Source organism: Dasypus novemcinctus, chromosome 12 (assembly GCF_030445035.2).
Source record: "Dasypus novemcinctus isolate mDasNov1 chromosome 12, mDasNov1.1.hap2, whole genome shotgun sequence".
NCBI classification, from domain to species: Eukaryota; Metazoa; Chordata; class Mammalia; order Cingulata; family Dasypodidae; genus Dasypus; species Dasypus novemcinctus.
The window spans coordinates 14,936,036-14,950,289 of NC_080684.1; the positions used below are offsets into that span (position 1 = coordinate 14,936,036).

At 43.2% G+C, this 14,254-nt stretch overlaps 1 pseudogene; it reads left to right on the top strand.

The window, feature by feature from the left end:
* Nucleotides 1-751: 751 nt before the first annotated feature.
* Nucleotides 752-7,512, top strand: LOC101443165 (heterogeneous nuclear ribonucleoprotein D-like; annotated as a pseudogene).
* Nucleotides 7,513-14,254: the final 6,742 nt, after the last annotated feature.

The following is a 14,254-nucleotide window of genomic DNA, read 5'->3' on the forward strand; positions in this document are numbered from 1 at the left end:
ACCCAGCAGACTAGCCCAAGCCCAATCACATAGTTCCCAAGAGCTGCAAGATGGCAAGCCCTATGGGCAAGCACTTTTCAAACCTCTGCCATCACACTGCTTATGTCCCATTGGCCAAAGCAAGTTACATCACTGAATCAAGGTTCAAGAGTTGGAGAAATAGGGAAGCAGACATGGCTCAACTGATAGAGCATCTGTCTACCATGTGGAGGGTCCAGGGTTCAATACCCAGGGCCTCCTGACCCATGTGGTGAGCTGGCCCACGTGCAGTGCTGCCACGCGCAAGGAGTGCTGTGCCCCACAGGGGTGTCCCCGTGTAAGGGTGTCCCACATGCAAGGAGTGTGCCTGGCAAGGAGAGCTGCCCCATGTGTAAAAAGTGCAGCCCTCCCAGGAGCGGTGCCGCACACACAGAGAGCTGACACAGGAAGATGATGCAACAAAAAGGAGATGCAGTTTCCCAGTGCCGCTGGATAATGCTAGTGGACGCAGAAGAACACACAGTGAATGGACACAGAGAACAGACAGTGGGGGGAGGGGAGGGGAGAGAAATCAATCAATCAATCAATAAAATAGATTTGGAGAAAAAGACCCCACCTATTGAATGGGAGGAGTTGCAAAGTCACATTGCAAAAGAACTTATGTTCAGGGCTGGGAAGAATTTGTGGCCATTTTTGCTATTTAACCCAAAGGCAGTCATTGTGCTGCGGAAAGTTCCAGCTCTCAGGGAGTTTATATTCAATTGGGGGGAGGCATAGTAAGTGAGTGAAAAACACATATTTTATAGATTATACTGCCAGGCATGATAAGCACTTAGACAATGCAGAGAGTTGTGCAAGAGCAGGGCATGCTCAGAGATCCTGGGTGTTAGTTCTGGCTATTGCCCTGGGTTCGGACAAGAGAAGTGGTAAGAGAAGAGGCTCGAAAGGTAGCCGGGCATGCACTGCTCAGCTGCTGCTGCACACCAGCACTCCTCTGCCGACAACTCCACCACCATGGAGGACAGGAATGAGCACAGCAACATAGAAGCATTCACAGAGGGATCCAAGATCACCCCAAGCAAGAGTCAGCAAGATGGCGGTAAAACATTCATTGGAGGTTGAGCTGAGATACAGGCAAGAAAGACCTGTTTGCCTTGAGTTGGTGAGGTTGTAGACTGCACAAGTAAGACAGATCCAGCCACTGCGAGATCAAAAGTATTTGGATTTGTCCTTTTCAAAGATGCTGCTAGTGTTGATAAGGTTTTGGAACTGAAGAAACACAAATTGGATGGAAAATTGATAGATCCCAAAAGAGAGAAGGCATTAAAAGGGTAAGAACCACCCCCCAAAGTCTTTGTGGAGGAATTCAGCCCAGATACTTTATTTTTTTAAAAAAACCTTTATTTTGTAAATTTATTAATTAAAAATATAAACAATTAAAAACTAAAAAGAAAACACAATTGAATCAAAACATATATTTCTCAATTACCAGATACCTCTGAAGAACAAATAAAAGAATATTTTGGAGCATTTGGAAAGATCGAAAAGATAGAATTCTCTATGGATACAAAAACAAATGAAAGGGGGAAGCAGACTTGGCCCCATGGATGGGGCGTCTGCCTACCACATGGGAGGTCTGTGGTTCAAACCCAGGGCCTCCTTGACCCGTGTGCAGCTGGCCCATGTGCTGTGCCACGCAGGGGTGACCCCGCATAGGGGAGCCCCATGCGCAAGGAGTGCGCCCTGTAAGGAGAGCCGCCCAAAGCAAAAGAGAGTGCAGCCTGCCCAAGAATGGTGCCGCACACACGGAGAGCTGACGCAACAAGGTGACGTAACAAAAAGAAACACAGATTCCTGGTGCCGCTGACAAGGATAGAAGCGGTCACAGAAGAACACACAGCGAATGGACACAGAGAGTAGACAACTGGTGGCAGCAAGGGGAGATAAATAAAAAATAAATCTTTAAAAAAACAAATGAAAACAAAAACAAATGAAAGAAGAGGATTTTTTTTCTATTTTATTTGGTTATTTATTGAATTGAAAATACATTGGAATCAACCCAAATGCCCTTTAACAGATGCATAGATAAACAAGTTGTGGTATATATGTATACATAATGGAATATTACTCATCTGTAAGAAAAAATACAGTATTAACACACGGGATAACATTCTTGAGGATCTTATGTTGAGTGAAGCAAGTCAGGCACTGAAGGAAAAATATTACATGACCTCACTGGTATGAATTAAACAAGTTGAACAGACTCACAGAGCTAGAGTCTGGAAGATAGGTTTACAGGAAATAGAAAGGGAGAAGAAGGTTGTGAGCCAATGCCCATATGGGCAAAATTTTTGATAAGGTGGGAGTGTGTAGTTGTACAGTAGAGGGGCATGACAGTGGTGTAGTGATACTGTTAGGTTGGATGGTGCTGGTGTGTCAGTTGTCAGGGGGTGGGGTGGGGAGGGTGGGTTGGACTGTCCATGGAACTGGGGGAAAGGTTGGGGGAGGGAGCAGGTGAACACTGGAGATTGATGGGTACATGGTTGAAACAACATGGGAATACTCTGTTGGCAATATGGCAAGTGAGGGTTGTTGGTATGGGGTGTTGGGTATGGAGGGCATTTGGGAGGGTGTACCTGGGGCAGGCTGGGGTAGAGAGTGTGTGAGTGTTCATCTTGCTGTAGTGTGTTATATCAGTGGTGGAGACCCAGTGAATGAGTGGCAAGGTGGTGGACTCCCATCCTGGGGAGTCCTGCTATGATCTCAAATGGAGGAGTGAGTCTCTCGAGAACATGGGCATTGCCTAATAGGGGAAGACAGACCAATGTGTCAAGCCCTCAGTGCTGTTGTAAGTAACTATGAATATTGTCTTTCAAGGAGTGAAGTCTGGTGGTTTGTGTGGGTCACGAGGATAGGGGGAGGGAGGAATAGAATAGATGGAATGTGGCATTTTGGAGGCAATGGAAAAATGTTCTACATGATCTTGCTATGATGGGTACAAGCCATGTTAAATTACATTAAAATTATAAAAGTGTATGGTCCAAAATGTATATCATAATCGAAATCATTTACCATGGTTAGTAGCAATGTTTCAATATTTGTACATCAGTTGTAACAAATGCACCAACAGCATATAAAATGTTATTAATAGGGGAAGTGGGGAAATGAGGAAGGTGTTAGGTGTATGGGAGTCCCCTGTATTGGGTATGTGACTTTTCTGTAACCTAAAACTTCTTTGAAGACAAAATGAAAAAAGACACTGGGGAAGAAAATGTCACTGTACATATAGGAACACAGATCTTACAGTGATGAGAGGCAAAATGTCAAAAATTAAAAAAAAATATATTTTTTCATTAGTTTCTAGTATTTTAGTATTAGCATTTTATTTCTTATTTTTAAAACTATTGCTATTATTTCATTTTTATTAATTGTATTTAGCTATTTTATTGGCTTCATTTATTTTTTAAAGATTTATTTATTTATTTATATTTCTCTCCCCTCCCCCCCCCAGTTGTCTGTTCTCTGTGTCCATTTGCTGTGTGATCTTCTGTGTCCACTTGTATTTTTGTCAGTGGCATCAGGAATCTGTGTCTCTTTTTGTTGTGCCATCTTGCTGCGTCAGCTCTATGTGTGTGTGGTGCCACTCCTGGGTGGGCTGCACTTTTTTTGCGCCGGGCAGCTCTCCTTACAGGTGCACTCCTTGCGCATGGGGCTCCCCTATGTGGGGGACACCCCTGCGTGGCACGGCGCTCCTTGCGCATATCAGTACTGCGCATGGGTCTGCTCATCACACGGGTCAGGAGGCCCTTGGTTTGAACCCTGGACCTCCCATGTGGTAGGCAGACGCTCTATCTGTTGAGCCAAACTCGCTTCACTTGGCTTCATTTTTGAAGAAGTTTTGAATCACAGAAGGGTTACAACTATGGCAGGGGAGGATCATTGGTGCAGGGTGTCAGTGATGGGGGATACATGGGAGGAAGCTCACCTGGGCATACATGTAAGGAATATAAATGTTTTCAAATGTTCATGGGGCACTGTCATAGTTGGTGGAGATTCACACAATAACTGAAGGAGTATCAAATTCCCATCCTGGGGGGCTCTGCCACATTCTGCAGTGGAACACCAAGAATCCTCTGAGTACAGGGGCAATGACTAGTGAAGGAGAATAGTCCATTGATGGGCCTTTGATATTGATGACTGTGCTTATGAACCTTTACTCTTGAAATGAAAATTTAGCCTATTATAATAGAGTGCCTAAGAGTTACCTCCTGGGAGTCTCCTTATTGCTCAAATGTGGTCTCTCTCTAAGCCAACTCAACATGTAAATACATTACCTTCCCCCCATTGTGGGGCATGACCCCTGGGGATGAGCCTCTTTGGCAACAGGGGACTACTATCAAGCACCAACTAGCAATGCAACTGGAAAAAGACCTTGACCAAAAGGGGAAAAGGTAAAGACAAATGAGTTTGTGTAGCTAAGAGACTTCAAAATGAGTCAGGAGGTCATTCCAGAGATTATGCTTATGCACGTCTCAGCAGCATCTCATTGACTGCCAAAGTAGATACTACCCCAAATAGTGGGGCTCTGGGGACTCTAGTGACATCCAGACACTATAGTCAGGGTGGATAACTTGGGAGTTTGGTGCCTTCCTGATGGGCCCTACGTTGGAATTTGTGCTCTCCGGGGTGATAGAATTGGATTGGGTTGTGGTTTCCTTACACATGACTCTTCTGTTCTTCTATTTGAATCTATAATTATTGCTGGAGTTGGTGGGTGTATGTCCAAGAGACTTGGGTCTTTGGGCTGTCCATGTGTAATCTAAGTAACTTTAAAAAAATTAAAAAAAGTAAAAAAAAAAAAGAAACCCAATTAAAAAAAAAACAAATGGGGCGGCGGACTTGGCCCAGTGGTTAGGGCGTCCGTCTACCATATGGGAGGCCCACGGTTCAAACCCCGGGCCTCCTTGACCCGTGTGGAGCTGGCTCATGCACAGTGCTGGTGCACGCAAGGAGTTCCCTTCCACGCAGGGGTGTCCCCCGTTTAGGGGAGCCCCACGTGCAAGGAGTGCGCCCCATAAGAAGAGCCGCCCAGCATTAAAGAAAGTGCAGCCTGCCCAGGAATGGTGCCGCACACACGGAGAGCTGACACAAGATGCCGCAACAAAAAGAAACACAGATTCCTGTGCTGCTGACAACAACAGACATGGACAAAGAAGACGCAGCAAATAGACACAGAGAACAGACAACCGGGGTGGGGGGGACGGGGAAATAAATAAATAAATAAATAAAATCTTAAAAAAAAAAAACAAAAGCAAAAACAAATGAAAGAAGAGGATTTCCCCCCTTATTTATTTATTTAAAGAAACTTTAGATTACATAAATATTACATAAAAAGTATAGGGGATTCCCATATGCCCCCCTCCCTCCCCCTCCCACACTTTCCCACATTAACAACATCCTTCATCATGTGGTATATTTGTTACAATTGATGAATACATATTGAAGCATTGCCATTAACTGTGGATTATAGTTTACATTTTGGTTTACACTCTGTCTTGTGCAATTTTATAAGTTATGACAAAATGTATTAATATAATTGCCTGTGTCCATCATTGCACCATCATGCAGGGTAATTCCAGTTTCCACAAAATGCCCTCATATTCCAGCTATTTTTCTCTTCCCTCCCCTCAGAATCTCTGGTGGCTACTGCCTCCATATCAATGATAAAAGTTCTTCCATAGCTAGAATAACAATGTCTGTAGTAGAATAATAATAAGTCTATTTTAGTCCGTTGTTTATTTCCCAATTTTGAGGATGGTGATGCTCACTCTGCCTCTAATTGAGAAGGGGTTTAGAGCCCATGGGGCAGATGGATGGGACTATCTTGCTTGCAGTTGCAGACTCTCTCTGTTTCTTGGGATGGGTGTTGTCCATTATCATCACCTTGTTAGTTGTCCTGGGTGAGACAAATGAACTGGAGAGTAGATGTTGCACCTCTGCTGAGATTCAGGACCCAGCTGGCACATGAATGGACCAAAGATTTAAGTATCTTGGACATATACCTATTAAGCCTAGTACTAACTATAGGTTCATATAGAAGGGGCAAGAAGAGCCATGTATAGGGAATCCACAAATGAGTCCAACTCTGTCACACTGGGGAGCATAAATTCCAAGGTAGGGCCTACTGGCAGGGTGCCAAACTCCTGAGCTGTCTGCCCTGCCTATAATGTCTGAATGCCACTAGAGCACCCAGGAGCCCTGCTATTTGAGGCACTATTTACTGTGGCAGTCTAGATCCTGCTGAGATGTGCATAAGTGTAACCTCTGGAACGGCCTTTCCACTCACTTTGAAGTCTCTTAGCCATATAAACTCATTTGTCTTTACCCTTTCCCCCTTTTCTTCAAAGTCTTTTTCCAGGTGCACTCCTAGTTGGCTCTTGGTAATAATCCCTCAGTGCCAGGGAGGCTCATCCCTGGGAGTCATATCCCATGCTGGGGGAATGGGAGAAGGTAGTCTGTTTATATGCTGAGTTTGGCTTAGAGAGAGGCCACATTTGAGCAACAAGGAGGCTCCCAGGAAGTAACTCCTAGGCACCATATACTACTAGATTAGGTTTCAATTTGAAAAGAAAATGTTCATAAGTACAGTCATCAGTATCAAGGACATGAAAAAAAATATCAAGGACACGGTGCAATGGTCCATCCTTCTTCACTAGGCACTGCGCTTATACTTGGGGGCTTGTTGCTGACCCATTAGAGAATGTAGCAGAGCTCCCCAGGATGGGAATTCGATATTCTTTCGGTTATTGTGTGGATTGCCACCCACTGTGACAATGCCCCATGAACACTTGAACACAGTCATATGCCTTAGAGGCATGCCCAAGGTGAACCCTCTCCCATGCATCCCCCATCACTGAACACCCCGCACCAATGATCCTCCTGTGCCACAGTTGTGCCCCAAAAGAAGAGGATTTTATCACATATACAATGAAGAGCCAGTAAACAAATTATTAGAAAGCAGATATCATCAGATTGTTTCTGGGAAGTGTAAAGTCAAAGTTGCACAACCCGAAGAGGTATATAGGCAGCAAGTGAAATAACAGAGAGGAAGAAGAGGGGCTGCAGGTGGTGCATAAGGTGGTACTAGGGGTTGTAGACAAGGTCAGGGCCAAAACTAGAACCAAGGATTTAATAACTGTTATGATCGAGGATATGGATATTACAATAATGCCAATGGTGGTGATCAAAATATAGTGGCTAGGGTGGATATGATTATACTGGGTCTAACTTTGGGAACTATGGATATGGACGGGGATCTGCTAACTACATTTGCCAACAGAGCACATCAGGCAAGGCATCTCGAGAGGGTGGCAAGCACCAAAACAATTACTAGCCACAATAAAGGAGGACATTGGAGAAAAGAGGGAAATGCGAAAGCAGCCCATCTTGCAGGATGATCTTGATGACTGGTCTTCTGTTGATCTAAGATGATTATTTTGTAAAAAGCTTTCTAGTGTCCAAGACACAACTGTGTCCACCTGTATACAGCTGCCAATTAGTTTTCTTTGTTTTTGTTTTGTCTTTTGCTGTCTGTGTTATGCCTTGGGTGGATTTCTGTTTATACAGTTTTTTTGGTTTGTTTGGATTTTTATTATATGTATTCATCTTTCCCTTTTTTTTTAATTAGAAAAGTTATGAGCTTACAAAACAATCATATATAATGTGCAGAATTCCTATACATCACCCTTCCACCAACACCTTGCATTACTTTGGAACATTTGTTACTGATTATGAAAGTACATCAATAAAATATTATGTTAAATATGGCCCCTAGCTTTTTTTGGTGTATTTTTTCTATAAACCCTTTTCTGCTGTTTTGCAGAGGAGTTTTTTACTGTTGGGAGAGACTGTGGGAAAATGGTGGAGTAGGGACTCCAGGACTCAGTCTTTCCACCAAAACTATTAAAAAAGCAGGAACTGTCTGAAACAACTGTTTTGAACCTCCAGAGGCCAGAAAAATACCGTATAGCATACTGGGAGGAGTGGAGGAAGAGGCTTCTAAATTATGGTAAAGAAGAGTAAATTGCTCTTTCAGCGCAGTGGCTACTGGCACCCATCCTCCACGCTCGGGGCAGGGTGCCATGGGGTCCAGCCCCTGGCTAGCTCGCTGGTGAGAAAAAGGGACATTAAAATTCTCTTCCCCAAGATCAGGGATGGGCACAGCTGATCACTTCTTATGGCTTTTGGTTAGTGGATTTAGATTGCTGGGGCCCCAGCTCTGAGGGCAGCCGTTGTTTCAAGCTAGTCTAGACCTGCCCTGCAAGCTTCCCTGGGGCTGTGGGGGACAGTGAGCTGCAGGCCTGCCTGTGCTGGGCAGGCCCGTGAAGCTCTGCTTTGGGGAGCCTTTGGAGGAGTTCTTTGTGCCCCTCGTGATCCCCTCCCCAGGGTTCTTTGGAGCCATTCTGTGCCCGCCTCATGGGTCCCTGGCTCTGTTTTGGTTGGGAAAAGTTAAACAAATTTTATTTGTAGAATATCTTGTGAAACCTCAAATAAATGATCTGAATGTGATTGTTTTTCTGTGTCAGGGCTTTTTAAAAAAATTTTTTAAATTTATTTCCCGCACCCTTCCCCCGTTGTCTGTTCTCTGTGTCCATTTGCTGTGTGTTCTTCTTTGTCTGCTTCTGTTGTTGTCAACGGCACGGGAATCTGTGTTTCTTTTTGTTGCGTCATCTTGTTGTGTCAGCTCTCCATGTGTGCGGCGCCATTCCTGGGCAGGCTGCACTTTCTTTTGCGCTGGGCGGCTCTCCTTATGGGTGCACTCCTTGCGCATGGGGCTCCCCTACGCGGGGGACACCCCTGCGTGGCAGGGCACTCCTTGCACGCATCAGCACTGCACATGGGCCAGCTCCACATGGGTCAAGGAGGCCTGGGATTTGAACCGTGGACCTCCCATGTGGTGGGCGGATGGCCTATCCTTTGGGCCAAGTCCACTTGCCAAAATCCCATCATTTTTGATGCAGTTAGTGCATGAGCATGAGTAGTTAAGCATTTCCATATTCAGACATAAGAAATAGTGGGAAAATAATACCTTAAATCTTTTGTATTTTATTTTATTTTATTTTATTTTATTTTTTAAAAAGATTTATTTATTTATTTATTTAATTCCCCCCCCCTCCCCTGGTTGTCTGTTCTTGGTGTCTATTTGTTGCGTCTTGTTTCTTTGTCCGCTTCTGTTGTCGTCAGCGGCACGGGAAGTGTGGGCGGCTCCATTCCTGGGCAGGCTGCACTTTCTTTTCACGCTGGGCAGCTTTCCTCATGGGCACACTCCTTGCGCGTGGGGCTCCCCCACACGGGGGACACCCTTGCATGGCACGGCACTCCTTGCGCGCATCAGCGCTGCACATGGCCAGCTCCACACGGGTCAAGGAGGCCCGGGGTTTGAACCGCGGACCTCCCATATGGTAGACGGACGCCCTAACCACTGGGCCAAAGTCCGTTTCCCAAATCTTTTGTATTTTAGTGCAAATTAAGTGTAACAGTTTTATGTCATTGCAGCAGACCTCTCTGATCTTGGAGGACTTCTTGAGTAGATAGACCTAAACTTTGAATTTTGTGTTCAGTATAGGTGATTGGGTTTAGGGAAAAGTTTGTTTCCATGGTTGCACATTAGCTTGCTTGGATTATTTTGAAAAATACTTAGCTTACTCAGATGCTCACATGCAAACTGGTTGATTTCACATTCAAACAAGTATATATATATATATATATATTTTATGTTGAACTTGTTGTTATAAAAGTTTGGTGCCTATAGCTTTTCTTTTATCCTATAATGTTTGTATTTGAGGGGTTATTAAGTTACAGTGCTCTTAGCCTTGTTTGTTGTTGCTATTAGACCTTACACCTAGTCCAAGTACAAATGTTGGCTATCACAAGGGATTCTCTGTTCTTTAAACATTCAACATTAGGGATCTGAAGGGAGATCATTTTAAGTTGTATTGTCAAAGTCAGTAGGAGTGTCTTTAGGGTGGTGAATCCTGTAAATTCAAATTTATGGTTAGGTGACAAGTTGACATTGAGATTGTCCTCTCCCTGATCAAAAGTGAATAAAGGCTTTTAAAAAAAAATTAAAAAAGTAGCCAGGAAAAAGGCAAAATTATAGAGACAGTAAAAAGATCAGTGGGTGCCAAGGTTTTGGAAGATGGGAGGGTTGAATAGGTTAAGCACAGAAGATTTTTTAGGTGGTGAGATATTTTGTATGATACTGTAAGGGTGGATATATGACATTATGCATTTGTTATGATTTATAGAATTTAAAAGCACACAGAGTAAACTTTAATGTGTACAAATTAAAAAAAAATAATTTAGGAGGTTGGGTATCCCAGGACGGAATGCCAACTGTGATAAAAGAATCTAACTGTATTACAAATGTACGAAACAACCTTGCTGACGGGAATGGAGGGAAAAGGTGCTGACCTAAGTAACTCTGGAAATAAGTGGAGTCTGTAAGACTAAAGGCAAAAAGGAACAACAATAAGCATTGTTCTCTAGTTGATAAAGTGATTTCCTACAGGACTACAGGTTAACAATTCTGAAAACTGCTATACATATAAACTGGAATGGAATAATTAAGTAAATGGATGGTAGGAATCAGATTCCTTACTCTTAAAGTAGGAGTTCATAGATAAGTCAGGGGAGGAAGCTAGAATGATCAATGTGAGAATGGATTATAGTTAGAGACAGAAGTCTACCTTATATTTACTTTAATATAGATACTAATGGTTATATATAGGAATATCTATAGATATATAGATATACATGGGTTAGTAAACACTCATATATTTCCTTTACGGGAAGCTTAGAAGGCCTAGAAGCAACACCATCCCAGTGGCAACGAACACATCTAACTCCCAGTGACCAAAGGAGGAAAAATTTGAGGGTCAGACTAAATAAAGTTGTATTGGATTATAACTCAAAGTATAAAATAAATGCCCACAAATCCATACTAATATAAATAAATGCTTGAGTAGATAAACTAACGGGAGAGAAGAAACAAATCTCCAGGGCAGACGAATTCCAAATAATTTAGGTAGAAACTCTTCCCTCAAGGAGGGGGAACATAACTTTCTAGTGTGGGCTGCACATAGCAACTTCCTCTGAAGAATACAGTATGGAAAGGGGGGAAAAGAAAGAATAACTTTACAGTGGAAATAACTGACAAACACTATGTGACGGTTTGAAGCTGTTTGGGGATCCCAGAAAAGATTGTGCCCTTAGAGCTAATGCATTCCTGAGCCTGTAAACCTGTTGTAGGTGGGAGCTCTTGATTAAACTACTTCTGTTAGGGGCCTTTGATTAGATCACATGACCAAGGGTAGGTTGTAATCCTTTTACTGAAGTCCTTTATAAAGAGAGAACTAAAAGCAGCAGAAATAGAGAAAATGCCACAGAGATAGAGAGTAGGGACCCAGGAAATCAGGGAAGAAACTAGGAGAGAGGAGGCCACATATGGAGTAGCCAGAAGCTGAAGCAACAGGTCAGAAGAGAAGTAGATGCTTCCAGGTGCCTTGCCATGAGAGAGAGGACTCCAGGATCGCCAGCGATTGGACTCCTGAGGATGCCTTGATTTGAACACTTCCACAGCCTCAGAACTGTAAACTTTTAGCCTAATAAATTCCCATGATTAAAGCCAACCCATTTCTGGTGTATTGCTCTCAGCAGCTTTCAGCAAACTAAAACACACTTCCTCAGACCGGTGACCAAGGTCAACACCTACAGTGATAAATCATGTTGATAGCAATTATCCCTTTTATGATGTGAGGAGAATGGCTCTTTACCTCTGGATTTTTCCTCCCCAAACCCAGTCCTAGACTGGTGATTAAAAACATCAGAGAAATTTCAATAGAGAGACATTCTACAAAATACCTGGTCAGTACTCCTCAAAACTGTCAAGGTCCATAAAAAACGAGAAAAGTCTGAGAAACTGTGACAGCAAAGAGGAGCTGGAGGAGACATGATGATTAAATCTGGTTGGGGTGGCGGACTTGGCCCAGTGGTTAGGGCGTCCGTCTACCACATGGGAGGTCCGTGGTTCAAACCCCGGGCCTCCTGACCCGTGTGGAGCTGGTCCATGCGCAGTGCTGATGCGCGCAAGGAGTGCCCTGCCATGCAGGGGTGTCCCCCGCTTAGGGGAGCCCCACGCGCAAGGAGTGCGCCCTGTAAGGAGAGCCGCCCAGCGCGAAAGAAAGTGCAGTCTGCCCAGGAATGGTGCCGCACACACGGAGAGCTGATGCAGCAAGATGATGCAACAAAAAAAGAAACACAGATTCCTGTGCCGCTGACGACAACAGAAGCAGACAAAGAAGACACAGCAAACAGAGAACAGACAACAGGGGAAGGGGAGAGAAATAAATAAATAAATCTTAAAAAAAAAAAAAATCTGGTTGGGATCCTGAAACAGAAAAATATATTAGGTAAAAACTCAGGGTAAAATATGGACTTCTGTTAATAATGATGTATCAATATTGGTTCATTAATTGTAACAAATGTACTAATATAAGATGTTATTAATAGGGGAAACTGTGAGTGTGCGAGTATATGTGGGAACTCTGTGTACTATATTCTCAATTTTTATGTAAATCTAAAACTGTTCAATATAAAATCTATTTTTAAAAATGTAGCCAGGATTGCTTTAAAGTCTTGGATACCATGCTGAGGATTTGTTCTTTGTCTTGCAAACAAAGCCAAACCATTCACACATTTAAGCAAGAGATGGTGGCATGGTTATATTTGTGGCTTAGAAAGGTTGCTTTGGCAACACTATGGAGGGTAGGAGGGAACAGCAAAACCTAGAGTCAAAACAGTTACTGGAACCGTGTTGGAAATGATGAGGGCCAGAGCTAAAGAAGCAGCTGTGGGAGTGGAAAGGAGGGTGCTTGAGGAGGCAGTATTGACTTGAGTTGGAAGTGAAATAGATGTGTGGAGAGAGATGAGAATAGGGAAAAGGACAGAAAGTGGTGAAAAAGGATATGAAGTTGGGGGTTTGGAAAATGGGGGTAGGGAATGGGAGAAGTTAATTCAAGGATGGCTGAATTTTCTATCTGGGATGATATATGGTAGAAAATCCAGGAAAAAGAGAGTTTTCCAGGAACATCATTCAGTTTCAGTCAAGTTATACCTGAAGTGCCCATGTGATAAACCAGTAAACAATTGAAAATGCAGGTCTGGAACTCACTGCCTATGTGCCAATAGTAACTGGATAGCAAACAGTAATATCTTAAGAAGGGCAATGTCCATGGTTCCATGGAGCATACATTCTAGTGGGTAGGGGGCGAGTAGGTGGGAGACAGACAATTGGTACATAAACAAATTAGCACAAATGTTACCTAGTGTTAAATGCCAAGAATAAAATGAATCAAATTAATGGAATGTGCCAGCTACTTTTTTTTTTTTTGGCATGGAAATTGAAGGCAGCTTTTTGAAATATAATTCAAAGCTGGGAAGGAGGTTGACACTGTTTTGGCTTAATCATGTACAAAAGCTAACTAGCAGGAGATTAACCTTTGCAATCCAAGGTGGTCTCACCCAGAGACCATTAATAGATGATGGTGAGGGACTCTTCAGGTGTGTCAGTGTGAAGAGGTAGGGCACTATCTTCACTCACCGTCCAGGACGTGTTGGGATAGCTCCAATGGGGGTGATGGGTGAGAAGAGATTGCCTCCGGACAATCCGTCATCAGGGAGACTTTGTCTTCTGACCATCCTTCTCCATCTGCACCAGGGTAAGGTCCTGTTCAATGTTTAAAAATGGGATTTTATGATATTATTTTGATTTTTCAGTTACTCCTATCTGAACACAGTGTTAAATAAATCAGTTTATTCCAGTGATTCTGACCACATCTCCTTTGGTTGGTGCCAGGATGTCCCTCCAGGTTTAAGGTGAGAGAAGAGAGTTTAGTTTATGATGTGCTGAACGTTTCATTTCTGGCTTTAGAAAATGGCAAATATTGGATGGGCAAAAAGAATTTAAACGATCAGACGGATTATCTATTTTTTCTGCCATGTTATTGTCTCCTGATACTGTCCATAATGAGTATTTTTCAAAATATAAAATGTTATCAGAGAAGAATTAATCCATCAAACACAGGCACCGTCTAGGACTCTAAAATGCTCTTTTGAATGTCATTCATTTTTGTAATTGTGGAACAGTACGCATTATACAAAACTTGGGGAGGATTCAGGCTCGGTTTCAGAGCGTCTGCTTTCCTTTATCCCGTTG